The following is a 14,417-nucleotide window of genomic DNA, read 5'->3' as shown; positions in this document are numbered from 1 at the left end:
CAGGCCCTGAGAAGATGACTGGTCTTCATTCTGCACCACAGGAAACCACTGGGCAGAACCAGTGGTTCTGTGTCTCCAGCATCTGGGACAGTACCATGCACGTGTCTGAGGAATGGCTGCACCGCATCAGTGAGGAAGGGAGGGATCCAGGAATCGAGTGCAATGGAATGATGGATGCTCTCAGGAGTATCTGCAAACCCTGGACTAGATCCGCCCCTTCCCCACCGTGCTGACCTTGGGGATCTGGTGCGGGCTGGGTTTTACCTTCCGGTCTTTGGCATTCCTTGACTAGGTCAGCTAAATTACTGCTCCAACCAGTCCTATAGGTATTTCACTGCAGGCATTTTATGTTCTATTTCTGCCTTTTTTTTTTTTTAAACCAGTTGGTTTGAAAAACTGTTGATGCTCGTTCCTAGCATCTTGAATAAGTTACAAGATTTAATACTGATTTGTTGTTTTCTTTCTTTATTAAAAGTATTATTAATGACTTATTGAGAATTTAAGGTTTACATTAATAACTATCATTAATGGTAATCCTCTTAATGTGGTTTATAACTTTCAAGTGGAGCCTGCCAGTTCCCAAGCCTGCTGGCTTTGTCTGTAGGCTGCACTGGGGTCTGTCATCCTCACTGGTTACTTTTGTCTTCCCATGACCCCCCAACCCTCCCCATCATCCCCTTCGCTGTAGGATGCAGGATGGAAATCCAGGTGTGAACTTTTCAATGTCAGTCTCTCTCCAAGGAACAGACATTTGGGTATCCCCTGGCTGAGAGGTGGGGACAGTGACCCCGGGCCTTTGCTGTGAGCAGAAAGAACCAGGCAGCTGCAAGCTATTCAACACAGCTCTCCAATCGCAACTCTCCAACTTTTCAGTCAGTGGTTTGCATGCCCGACACCTCACTGGGCACATGATTTATTACACTTTTTAAATAGCCCTTTCTTTCTGGATTGAACTGTCCCTATCCGTTTGGAATGGGAAGATTGGCTACTGAGAGTTTGTGGTGAGAATGTTCATGAATGCAACGGTCCTGGGTAGGGGCTTCCTGCCCTTAGTGCAGAACCAAGGACCATAACCCAGGGAACTGCCCTCGATCAGGCTGGAAATGAAAGAGATGGGGAGGAACACGCCAGAAGTCTCCTGAGACCTGGCTGAAGGAGGAAGTGTGTGCAGAGAAACCTTTTAGTTTTGCCAACACCTTCAGGGATAGAAAAACATCAAACTTCTGCCTGGATCCCAGGCAAGGAAAGGCTGGTCAATTGAAAAAGACTGAAAAGGGCTTTGGAATCCAGACCAGACTTTCTCTCCCAGAAGGATGGGTCCAGACTCCGTTTTGAAAACACCTCCCCAGGGAGAATTTCTCCAATATGTATCTCTGTCTCCGTCTCTCTCTGTTTCTCAAGGTTTGACAATCTCTGTAACCAGAATCCCTCTTGCTATAGTTAAAGCATCTTAGGGACCAGTTAAAGTGGAATAAAGGATAGATATAGCAGAACATACAAATTCCCTTCCTTTGAAAGAGAACTATGTCTCATGGATATTACCTGAATAAACTCATCAGTTTGTTATTGCCATTCTGGGATTCTAACTGGGGAGGACGGTAGCAGAAATCCCTGTGAAAATCTTTCATACTCTGTTTGGGGAGGGCAAGTCCTACCCGGCTTCCTGTGGAAAATTCTGGTTCCTATTGTTACCCTGTATTTATAGACTGGGCTCCACTAAGAGCCCACCTCCTTCTGTTGCTGGTTGAGAGGCTATTTAATACAATCCCAGTTAAAGGGAGAGGATTTGGTGTGGTTGTGGAAGCATGGCAGAGAAAGGGACACCCCGAGGTGCTGCCTGAGTCACCTGACCGTCTGCAAAGGGACACCCATTAGCAGCATCAGGGCCTTCTGTTCCCTTTCAAGATTCCCACAGTGAGCACCACCCATTTTTACCACAATGGTGACAGGACTTATTCTCGTGCCCGTCTGCCTACACCCACCGTCGATTCTGAACCCTCAGTGGTTTCACCCTCCGTTGATCATGACACAACTGCCACCTGCCACTCTGGCTCGGATTTTCTTGCAATCACGTTGTTTCCTTTGCTGTCCCCCTGGCCCAGTGGAAAGATGCTTTTACGGCCAGGATATTATAGACAGGCTGGCAGGTGAGGTGATCTCTGAGGGGCTGGCACGATGCCCAAAGGAACACAAGTCAGCTCTTGGAGCAGGTTTTAGTCTTCCTGAATTCATGCAAACAGCAGAGAAGTTTTAAAAAATCCTCAACTATTATAACCCCGCTCATTTGACAAAAGAGGGACACACTCCATGTGCCTCAAGCTGTGGGAGAGTCACAGAATCACTCTAAAGCTAGAGGGGGCCTCCAGTTATTTGTCAAATTAACAGCAGAACCCCTGCTCCCTTTTGAGATGCCTCTCAAGGATGGGTAGAGCCCCCCACTCTTTCCCACAGTGGCAATGGGATTTATTCTCATCTTCTCTGTATCCACCCCACTCTCAATTCTCAATGCTTCTATTGTTTCTGTTTTTAACCAAGCTGGGGATGGTTGTTTAATCACCAGTGTGTAGGGCTTCTCCAAGTGCCAGCCCACAGCTGGGGGAGGCAGCAGGATCGCCCATTCAGCCCGTTCAGCGGTCACAGCAGACATCTGTCGAGCCCCTACTGTGCACCAGCCACAAGAAGGGACGAGCTGTGATCCCTATCCTGCCAAGAATTCTCAGCTTAGAGCAAGTGTTCTTTCTTTCTTTTTTTTTCTTTTTAATTGTGGTAAAATACACATAACATAAAATTTGCCATCTTAACCATTTCTAAGCGTGCTGTTCAGTGGTGTTAAGTAAATTCACATTCTTGTGCAACCAATCTCCAGAACTCTTTTCGTCTTGCAAAACTGAAACTCTGTACCCATTAGACAGTAACTCCCCTTTCTCTCCTTCCCACAGACCCCAGCAACCAGCATTCTGCTTCCTGTCTCTATGAACTTGACTGCTCTAGGTACCTCACATAAGTGGAATCTTACAGTATTTGTCTTTTTGTGACTGGCTTATTTTACTTCACATAATGTCCTCAAGGTTCATCCATGTTGTAGCATGTGTCAGAATTTCCTTTCTCTGCAAGGCTAAATAATAGTCCACTGTATGTATAACCCACATTTTGCTTATCCATTTACCCGGCAATGGACACTTGGGTTGCTTCCACCTTTTGGCTGTTATGAATAACGCTGCTGTGAACACGGGTATGGAAATACTTCTTTGAGACCTTGCTTTCAAGAGCGAGCATCTTAACTTAGGGCCTGTGAACTCCCAGAAACTATCTGCAAAAAATGAGGTTTAAATGCATCTTGTTCTGAGGAAGGCACATCCTTAGCTCTCCTCAGGTTTTCAGTGGGGTTAGGATGCCAAAGGGGTCCAGTCTGGAAGTCTGGAGGGTAGCAAAAGCAGCAGCTGCTTCCGAACCCCCCGGGGCTCCATCTGTCCTGAGCCGTCCAGCAGCGGATGCGGGGTGCAGGAGAGAGTCATCTACATCTGTCCTCACTGTGCTTTACTACCTGGGTGACCCTTGGCAGCTCAGTGGGCTTCTTGGAGCCTTAGCCTTCAGATCTGTAAAATAGGGATAATGACAGCATCCTCCCAGAATTGTTGAGAAAATTAAACTAACCTAGCACAATGGTTAAAAGCATGGTGTGATAGACCAAATAATGGCCCCCCAAAATATCCAGCCCATAATCCCTGGAATCAGTGAATATTACCTTATATAGCAAAAGAGGCTTTGCAGGTGTGGTCCAACTCAGGATCTGGAGATGGGGAGATAATCCTGGGCTTTCTGGGTGGGTCCTAAATGTAGCCACAGGTGTCCTTGTCCGAGGGAGGCAGAGGGAGATCTGACTACAGAAGAAGTAAGAGATGCAACAACTGAAGCAGGAGCGCAGGAGGAAGCTGGGAAGAAGGGGCTTTGAGGCAAGGAAAAAGCAAGGATATGGATTCTCCTCCAGCCCTAGAAGGAACCAGTCCTGCTAACAACCTTGACTTGAATCCAGTGAGACCGATTTCAGACTTCTGGCCTCCAGAACTGGAAGAGAACACATTTGTATTGCTTTAAATCACTAATTTTGTTAGAGCAGCAATAGAAAACTAATACACGTGGAGCCAGCCTACCTGGGTTCCATCCAGACTGCATCACTTACCAGCTGCGTGACCTTGGACAAGTCACTTAACCTCATCATGCCTCAGTTTCTTCATCTTTGAATGGGGATCATAAAAGGGCCCCCACATAGAGTTGTTATGAGGATTAAGGGAGTTAATATTTGTAACGCATCGGAAACAGTGCCCGGAACCTGGAAAGTACTGTGTACGTATTTATTAAAGAAAATACCTACAAAGCATGTGGATGTTCCTGGCTGAGAGGAGGCCATGGGACGGGGCCAGGTGACACTGACTGGCGTGGCATCTTTGGTTTGCTCAGCAGAGCCCTGTTGAAGAAGGCGGGGGAGGATGTGGTGCCTTTCAGGAAGACTGTCAGCCATCTTGGTTCAAACAAAGCAGAGATTGCTGAAGGGTGAATTTCAAGGATCTGTTCTAGCGAATGCTCCACACCCTGTGCTTTCCTGCCTTCCTGGAAACATTAGTAGCTGTCACTCCAAAACAAGAGTCGTGGTCAAATAAGTTTGACAAACTACATTTCAAAGCTGACCAGTTTTCTTTCTTTAGGAAGCCTCAGAACCTTTAATATGTGGATAAGCCTAGCGAATCTCCAAGAGTCATTTCCCAAACATGGGCCACTGGACCCCTTTTTAGGGTGCTTCCTACAAAAGACTAGTGTTCTGCAGAATCCACTTCAGAGCAAGTCCGGAAGCCCGGGGCTGGTGCAGAAGGTGGAGGAAGGTAGGACAGGCTGTCTGAGAGGGAGTATCAGGGTCCTGTTTGCCTGACTTTGGAACAATCTAGAAAATATAGCTGCTGCTGCTGTATATAGATACCCCAGCCAGTCAGAAAGGATTATGGACAGACTCACCCCTGATATCTTCAGGGCCTGGGGCCAGTCTCAGATGGAGGCACCCAAGCCCCCAGCCCTCAGTCCCAGCATGCTCTTTCCTCCCCTGGCTCATCCAGTACCCTGAGGAGTCTTGTGCCTCTTGGCCACCTCTCAGGCTTAGGGCCACATCTACAAGCAGCCGCGGTGTGCCTGCCAGAGGACAGATAGGGGAAGAGGTGGTGCAGGCCCTGGAAGCAGGCTCACACAGGGAATTCGGGGTCCTGGGTATCCAACTGGTGGTTTACAAAGTGTAGGTGGACATGGCCCCTTGGCCCTGTGGACTCCTGGCTCCATGGGGTGAGGTAAAACCAGAGGAGGCATGGAGCATGGCCCTCGAGTTGGGGGGCACCCAATGCAGGAGCCCCAGGAGTCTGGGTCCAGGGCAGTACCAGACATGGGCACTGACGATGCAGTGTAACAGGACCCTGAGCTGCATCAGTGCTCATCCTCCTTCTGCCCCTCATCGCCAAGCTGTCACCTCCGTAGCCTTACGTTTGTTTAGGTCTGTTGACTTCTAAGCTCCCGGTTGGGCAGGAACTTGCGTCCTATCTCCATTGTAACCCATGGAGCCTAGCACTGCACCTGGCACCCTGTGGCCAAGTCCCCCGTGAGCCTTCACCACCAGCAGTCACCTTGGTGATTGTGGCCCCTGTGCCCTGTCCTGCCCCCGCCCCTTCTGAATGGAGGGAACTGTGGAGCACGATGATGATGATATCAGTTGCGAGGAGACAAAACTCTTCCCGTGGGGACCCCAGGCCTCTGCCCGCGGTGGGTGAGCAGGGCGGGCTGCTGACTAATGTGGCTTTCAGTGCCTGCAATGTAAATGTGCACAAGAGGTGGACCTTGAAATAAGGGCCTTTGTTCAATTGTTGTACATTGGAAGTATTTGTCACAGAGTAGTTTAATCAGAAGGGCTATGGAACAGGTAATGAAATTGGCCTTGGAGTGGGGAACCTTGTGAGAGGAGCCCAGTTATTAACTCTTTCCAGCAGGGCTTTGTTTCACAAAATTCTGGGGGCGGCCTCCTGGGGCTTCAAAGCTCTACACGGAAAATTACAGGGCAGGAAAGGACTCAGGAGATCATTGTCCCTCCAAGAATGGCCATGCTTAAAACATCCCCATTAGGCTCAACTAGTGGCTTTCCCCAAGACAGTTCTTTGCAAAAAACCACTTCATTGGGTTTTTGAAATTACAAAAGCAATATAAGCTTGTTTTAACACAGAGGTATGTTTTCATTATTAAAGGAAAAAATAATCAATGGTTCCTGTGATTCCCACCCCCCACCTCCTCAGAAGTACTGGCGTTAACAATTCGGTGATTAATCAGAAGACATTCACCATTTTTGTGTATGTACAAAAATATGCCAATATATATACATATACAGGGATTTTTGTTTTTGTATGTTGGTGTTTGCTTTTTTAAAAAAGAAGAATCACTATACTGATTACGCTGCAATTTTCTCTTTTTCCTTAATAATATACCATGGACGTTTTCTAAGTCAATACAAATAGATCCACTTCATTTTTTAAAGCAGCTATATAATATTCCACAGTATGAGTCCCATAATTGATTCCACTCTTTCCCTATTGATGTGTATTCAGGCTGTTTCCAGGTTTGGGTTTTTTTTTTTTTTTAATTATTAGCTGTTCTCCTTTAAATATCCGTTGGTTTCTCTCTCTACCTCGTTCGTATGTTGCAAGGGCTATTTTGCCCTAGGAGAATTATAGCAATGGTGAACTATTAAACATGTTTTTCTTTACGGTCACACTGATAGAGTTTTGACACCTTAACGTGTCACATTTTCAGAATATCTGCCACCATTTACCCGTTCCTCTGGGCAGCCTGTATTTCCTGAGGGCTGCGCGTGGCCCTGTGGTGGTACCCGCCCAGGGAGACGTTCTGTCCTCCAGGGGCCCCGCGTTAGCGTGAGTGCCGAGCGCACACAAGCGGGTGGACAGGCGGTCCAGTGAGGCGGCTCAGCTGGCAGCGCCAGAGGCTTAATGGATGCGAGTGTGGACTCAGGGTTCAAATCCTGTCTCCCCCACTCACTTGCAGGGCAGTCTTGGGGAGTCGGTTCATCTGTAAGCTAGGGGAAAATAATAGTACTTTTCTCATAGGGGTGTTGGGAGGACTAAGAATTCATGTAACGAAAAGACTTCAGACTGAGCCAGCAAGTCGGAAGCACCGGATGGGCAGTGTTGGCGTTTGCGGCGGCCCCTCCCCCTGGGCGGCTGGAAAGCGCCCGTAGGGGAGCGGGTCCTTGAGGATGGGTTGAAGCGCATGTTAGTCATTTAGGGGAAAACAAACATTCCCCGCCCACCACTGCCACCTGGTCGTGACCTGGTTCCTCAGCTCCCCAGGTTGTTGAAAGGTCCAGAAACCTTTCTATTTTTAGTTGCCGACACGCCCTGGGCGCCAGGGTAAAGAACCCCTCCCCCGCGGTGAGCAGGTTCCAGTTACAGCGGCTCCGGCCGGTGGTGACCGCGCTGTTACCCCGCAAACATTCAGCAGGATCGGTTCCTGTGTCAAAACGAAATGGAAACTTCTGAGAAACTTCCTGTTGAGAAGACGATTCTTCTCACCCCAGGCTTAGCAGGTGCCCCTACAGTTTCCAGCTCCCTGATCTGCCAAAGCACGTAGAGACCCAGAAACACACGCTGGCCTGGCCTGAGTGGACAAACCCCCCCGGGGTCGGCCCACAAGCCCCCTTGCACAGCCTGGAACCGGGACACAGTGGTCAAGACTGTGGACTTTGGAATCTGTCTGTCCTGGCTTCACAGCCTAGGTCTGCCCATTTTAACTTTATGGCCTTCAGCAAACTACTTAATTTCTCTGGGCCTCAGTTTCCCTATCTGTATAATGGGAATAATAGTATTTCTCCCAGAGCCCTGTTAAGGACTAAGTGACATATGCCTGTAAAGCACACAGCACTGGGCCTGGTACACAGTAAGCTGCAATAGGCCGTGTCTGGTGTCATCGTTGTTAATGGAGGCGGCCACCCTGCGCCCTCCCCATCTCCTCCAAACTTGGGGCTAGCACTCGAGACCTTCTGACCATCCGTCCCCAGCTGCTATTTGAGGATTGGCTCTGGGACAATGTGGGGCACAGGGACTGGGAACCTCCCAGGAGGGTACCTAACCCTGCCTGGGGTTGGGAAGAGGCCAGCTAAGACATGCAGAAAGGAGAGACACTTGATCTGGATCTTTAAGATTGAGAAGGAGCTCCCGGGCGAAGAAGCTGAGGGGAGGGAACAGCTTGTACAAAACTCCAAGGGACAGAAGTTCAGGGATCACGAGTGACTTGGTTTGGCTGGAATGAGATGCCAGGTGTTGAGGGGGTGGCAGCTGGGGCCACGTGGGGGCAGGGCCCTTTTGCCAAGTACAACTAAGAGGTTTGACTCGATCCTGAACTCTCTGGGGAGTCGTTGAAAGGCTCTAAGAAGGGAAGTAACGTGGTTGGTTTGCATTTTAGACCCTTGGCTCGGTAGCAGGGTGGAAGATGAGGGGAGGGCGGGTCACGATACCAGGGCATGACCACTCTAACCCAAGCGTGGGCTGGGGCTGCCTTGCCCTAACTGCTTCAAATAGAATTGGGCATGAACTCCCACGCCACATGAGGAGGGACTCAGTGTCTCTCCCAGGTCTCTGGAGATTCTTGGGAACTTCCATTTCTCTCTTGGCAGCTCCTCTGATCCCAAACTCCTACTTCTGCTGAATTCGCCAGCTCCATCCTGTGCACAGTGAGCCCTGTAGGCAGTGGGTCACCCCCTGGTCGCTTCATCCCCACAGGACCCGCGATCAAGACCTTCGGGTTAGCTGACCTCTCTGTGGTTCGGAAGCAACGGGTGGGGGTGATGTTGCTGTTGGCACAACAGACAACATGGCATTGAACTTTGCATAGTCTTGTTCTTGAAGGTCTCATGACTTCCTCCCTCAGGGTGGGGGTGGGGGTCGGTGGCAGCCACTCTATCCTCCCTCCTTGCCCAGGACTGGCCTCAGGTGCTGCCCAGCCACTTCCCCTCACTTCCTGATCCCTCAGCCTGCAACCCCCAAACTCCAACATTCCTGTTCATTTCTGGGGCAGAGAAATTACACCCTGTGTTGCTCTCCTCTGACCTCACCCCCACTTTGCCCGAAAGGAATCTTGTTCATTAGCAAACAGCTTTGGGTGGGCTCCTAAACAAAGACAGTTTCTTCCCCAGTGGGGACTCCACCACCAGATCTGCTCACTGGAGGGCTGAGGAGGACAGGGAGGATGACACACGGATATCCTGCCTGTGGAAATGGACGCAACTGTCTTAGTTCCACAGACGGACCCATCTGGATTGCTAATGACAAGGTGGGTTTCGCAGACCCAGCCTGTTTTAATTTTGTTTTGATTCTGTGGTCAGTGAAGGTTCTTCTGAGAAATGAACATTTAAAGAGCGGGCTTGAATTTTCTTTAGAGTAAAACAAAGTAATGCCCGAATTGGCCAGTCTCTGACATGGAGGGTTCTGCTTGGCAGACTGGCTGGTGAAAGGGCGTGGGACCTGGAGTCACACAGAATACTGCAGGGCCCTGGGCAACTGATTTAACCTCTCTGGGTTTTAGTTTCTTCACCTGCAAAATGGGCATAATATTCTTCCTTACAGGAAGCTTGTGAGGTTGCAGTGAGACAGCATGTGCAAAATCACCTGGCTTGGCCTGTAGTGGGGCTTTGGGGTAATTTCGACACATAAGGACACTACTGTGGCATGAATTGTATCCCCCAAAGTTTATATGTTGAAGCACTAACCCCCCATGTAATGGTATTTGGAGATAGCATCTTCAGGAGGTAATTACGTTTAACTGAGGTTATAAGAGTGGCCTAATCTGATAGGACTGTGGCCTTAAAAGAAGAGGAAGAGATCTCTCTCTCTGCCACGTGAGGACACAGTGAAAAGGCGCTGTCTGTACGCCAGGAAGACAGCCCTCATTGGAACCCAACCATACTGGCACCTTGATCTCCAACTTCCAGCCTCCAGAACTGTGAGAAAATAAAGTTCTGTTGTTTAAGCCCCCCATTCTGTGGTACTTTGTTATGGCAGCCCAAGCAGACTACCGCAGGCGTGCGTTTAACCTACCAGCAGTGTGTCTTCAGAAAGGGGTGACCAAGTGCACACGGCCCTGGCGGGGGTGGACCTGTGTTCTCCCTGCCCCTCCATGTGGCTCCTTCCGTGGCCTACAAGGTCCCAAGGAGCTGAGCCTGCCACCTTCTTGGCCTTGTCTAGTACCACTCCTCACTTATTTCCCACATTGGCCCTCTTTCTTTCATCTATCGAACTCTCCAAGCTCCATCCTGCTTTGGGTGTTTGCCCTTGCCGTTCCCTCTGCCTGTGACGCACACCTTTGCAAGGCTTACCTTTTACTCAAAGGCCCCCTCCTCAGAGATCCCTGCCCGGGCTGCCTGCCTAGGACAGGGCTGCCTCCACCCAGACTGTGCTCATCTCCTTTGCCCTGCCTTAGTCTCTTCCTAGCAGGCGTTTCTCACTAAAATTAAATGCTTTACCTGTTTATTGTCTGGTTTTCTCCACTACAGTGTAGACTTTATGAGGACTGAGGCCTTGTCTACTTGTTCTTGCTATATCTTTAGAGCTTAGCACAGTGACTGTTACGGAATAGGGACTCAACCCACCCTGAATGAATGAATGAATGAAGAACAATCTGATCTGGGTGAAGCTCCATGCCTGTGCATCCAGAATCTCAGACTAGACTCAAAGCACCTTGATTTCCAGCACCTACCTCCTCCCTTATTATAGGTAGAGGCCAACTGGTCCAGCCAATGGTTTTCCAACTAAAGGGTTCTATGGAGGTGGGAGGGGCCACCACCAAGAGCTTGGCTGGAGGAGGAGGTCAATGAGTCGCCCTTTGAATGCTCTTCTCCACCCTTTCAACGAGAAAAGATCTGAGCTTATCTGTTTCCCCTATTGGGCTTATATAAAAAAATCTCATTAGAAAAAAATGGCTCCACAGCTAGGAGAAAAATGGAAAACCTTTTTTTCCATTTTTGGATCCAACCCTTCGGAATGTTACAGATGAGGAATCTGCAGACCAGAGAGGGAAGGGGACTTGCCCACGCACAGATGGTCAGTGGCAGAATGCTCTGTCCCCAACGGTGCCATGGTCAGGGATCAAGAAATTCTTATGTGAGTGAAAATTACTTGCTTCCTCAAATGCTATAACTTGGATTTCATTCTCTAAGAACTGGGGACAGGAAAGGGTTTATGGTCACCACTGGTCTCTGATGGTCCCAAACAAACTTCAGGCTCAAAGGTCCCTGTGGGTTCTCACACACCCTGCGGGAGACCATAGGTGACCTCGGCCTGGGGCACTCAGAACTCTGGCCTCCACCAAAGAGCCACTGTGGGACATCACACACGGCCCAGGGCCATTTGACTCAATCCATCACAGCAGTTTCAGATGAGGAGGATTTCTTCTTAGAAAGACACAGAGCTGGCTAGCATGGACCCCACCCCTCTGAGAGTGGGTGGTGGCAGAATGATCAACTTTTCTGACAGCCCACTTACCTGCTGGCCTCTTTTAGAGGTACCTTTTTTTGACCTTTGCTTTTTCAGTTTTTCCCTGTCTTCAGCTAGTTCCACGGAGCATTTGCTGACTGGAAATTTTATGTTAACCATTATTGCAGACCCAGGAGTTCATCACTGGCGATCAGCTCTTGTCCTTGGGGAAACCTAATTAGGTATTACAGGACTTTTGATGTCGTTTCCATGGAAACCCCCATAATAATGGTGTACATGCAGAATATATGCTCCAGGGAGTTTGAAAAAAATATATATATATTATTACTGGGTTTTAAGAAAATCTTTAATTTTTTCCTTTTGCCTTTTTTCTGCATATGTTTTTTTAAATGATGGAAATTTTCCCTGGAGTTTTTCTCCTACAGAGAGAGAACAGTAGAGAACACAAAAGGCCTTTTCCATTTTCTCTCCTTTAATTAAAAAAAAAATTCATAGTTGCGCAAGAATGAAAGTTTTTCAGGTTGGTCAGAAAATGTCTAGGCAGGATTTCCCCTCACAGCTGAGAACATTTTAATGAAAGATATTGCTTAAATAAAGAACCTGAAAGGCCTCGAGGCTTTCAAAGCAGAATGGGGAAAACTAGTGAATCCGATGAATCCACCCCAAACTTATTTACCCTGAAAGGAAAAAAAAAAAGGCAGGTTTCCTGTGGGCCTCCGAGGGAAATGTAGGGGGCTCAAGCCGGGCCTGGCACTCAGTGCTCTGTCAGGCTGACACTCCAGGATAGACTCCATGTCCCCCTGTCAGGATGGCCTGTCCCGGGCCATGCAGCTAGCACATGGTGGGCCCCAGAGATTCCACTGAACTGACCTCTCCTGAGGTGACCAGATGGCCTTTCAGAGTTGGCCCCTATGGGGAGCCAGTGAAGGACATGATTGCTCTGTGAGAAGCTCGGCTGAGGGAAGCGTGCAGACCTGGTCTGACTGAGATGGGGGCGCAGATGGAGGGCCCCGCAGACATTACAGACAGAGAGCCTGTTGTGCGTCCATGTGCCAGGACTAAAAGTCAAGCGTTCTGGAGAACCCATAAATAACTTCAGTTGTTCTCTTTGATAGCTCCGATTGGCCATTCAAGGATGGAATGCCCACCCTGACCTCTTTGCTGGCTGTCAGCTAATCAATTTACCCCCCAAATCTGCCAACAAGATTCACTGTTCCCGGCCTCCCTGTGGTTTTTCTCCTTTCCACCCACTGGATTCCGTTTTGCCTGTGTTCCTTGATTCAGTCTACCAGCTGACTTCCTCACCTGTGAGAAATACTCCACATGCAAAATAACTAACTACTTGCAAAATAACTTTTTAAATGCTTTGAGTTATTCCTTGATATATGAGATGATGTGTCCACTGGATGGGAGTAGGGGTGGGGGAAGCCAGCATGCTACTTGATCAGGATCCGCAACCCATCCAGTTACCCAGTTACTTGAGAAAGGTTGGCCAGCCCTCACTGATCGACTGTGGTGGGGAGGAGGGGTGGGTGGGGGGTGGAAGTTCCTTCTAGGGACTATGGCATGAGAAGTTAAAGGGAAATGTCGGGCATGGCAGGCAAATACCCGACTCTTCTAAATGACGTACTAAGTAAGTGTGTGAGTTAGTTTTGTTATGTATTATTTTGTTGCATAGCAAACCACCCCAAAACTTAATGGCTTAAAGCAATAATCATTCAGCTCACAACTGTGTGGGTCAGCGATCTGGACTGGACTCAGCACTGCAGTTCTTCTGCTGGTCTCACCTGGGGTGCGCATCTGTCATGCAGCTGGTCGAGGATGGCCTCACTCGCATGCCTGTCAGCTGGTGCCGGCTGTAGCCTGGGGTGACAGGGAAAACGGGGCCACATGTCTACCTCAAGCCCCACTGCTCCTCAAGCCCCATTTTCCAAACCTCTGCTGCATCACATTTTCTAATGTCCCATTGGCCAAAGCAAGGTGCATGGCCAAGTTCAGATTCAAGGGGTTGAGAAATAGACTGTGCCTGTTGCTGGGAGGAGAGGCAAAGTCATAGGTGAAGAAGCACACAAGCGGGATGGGAGGAACCCATGACCATCCTGGTGAGCTACCACGCCAGGTTTGTCTGATGCAGGCTTCCAGGCGCTGTGAAACCCATCTCGCCCAAGAAGCTTCCCAAGACGCCCTTCTCCTGTGCTGGCGCTCCTTGAACCTGGGCGCTGATTCATGGGATGTGTGTCTGATTCGTATTTATATCACCAGAGTGCCCTAACCTAGTTGGTTCTTTTTTTACTGAGGTATTATTGACAAATGAAGTTGTATATATTTAATGTGTACAATGTGATGATTTGATATATGTATACATTGTGAAATGATCACCACAATCAAGTTAATGAACACTTCCATCACCTCGCGTAGTTACCTTTTTTGTGTGTGAGAACACTTAAGGTCTACTCTCTTAGAAAATTTAAAGTACTAATTGTTTTATTGAATTGAGTTGAGTTGAATTGAGTTGCTTCTCCTTTCTCTCTAATCACAAGCTCCTTGAAGGCAGGTTTGGAATTGCTCTGTTGCATAAAATCTCCCTGCCGAGCTCTCAGAATTATACTAATAGGCTGACAATCCTGCAGGCTCTCAGAAGCACCGATGAAGTGGTGGAAGGAATAGGTCTGGAGCCAGCTCTGCTCAAGGCTCTATCTGAGGAATGAGCGGGTCTTGCAGGAGACCATGGGCACTGGCACTGAAGCATTGGCTCTTCAGGCTGGCCATACTCCAGATGAGTGACATCACTGCTTTAGGCTTAGGAAACAGAAAGACTCGGCAACGTGGAGAATGTGGCTTTCCTTCCCCACTCAGCATGCAAGGGGCAAACCCAGGCCAGGTCAGGAGGAA

At 48.9% G+C, this 14,417-nt stretch overlaps 1 protein-coding gene and 1 long non-coding RNA gene across 6 annotated transcripts in view; both read left to right on the top strand.

Annotated features, from left to right (window-relative positions):
- The window catches only part of KCNN3 (potassium calcium-activated channel subfamily N member 3), a 178,937-nt gene that overhangs the window by 73,253 nt on the left and 91,267 nt on the right, over window positions 1–14,417 (top strand). The gene's annotated exons all lie outside the window — the stretch shown is intronic.
- LOC139042059 (uncharacterized) lies at window positions 8,638–10,068 on the top strand. The gene is made up of 3 exons (XR_011498276.1): window positions 8,638–8,838; window positions 9,230–9,366; window positions 9,887–10,068. It is a non-coding gene; the product is annotated as an uncharacterized lncRNA (long non-coding RNA).

This window comes from Equus asinus, chromosome 25 (assembly GCF_041296235.1).
Source record: "Equus asinus isolate D_3611 breed Donkey chromosome 25, EquAss-T2T_v2, whole genome shotgun sequence".
In the NCBI taxonomy this organism is placed as follows: domain Eukaryota; kingdom Metazoa; phylum Chordata; class Mammalia; order Perissodactyla; family Equidae; genus Equus; species Equus asinus.
This window is presented reverse-complemented; position numbering and strand designations above follow the sequence as displayed.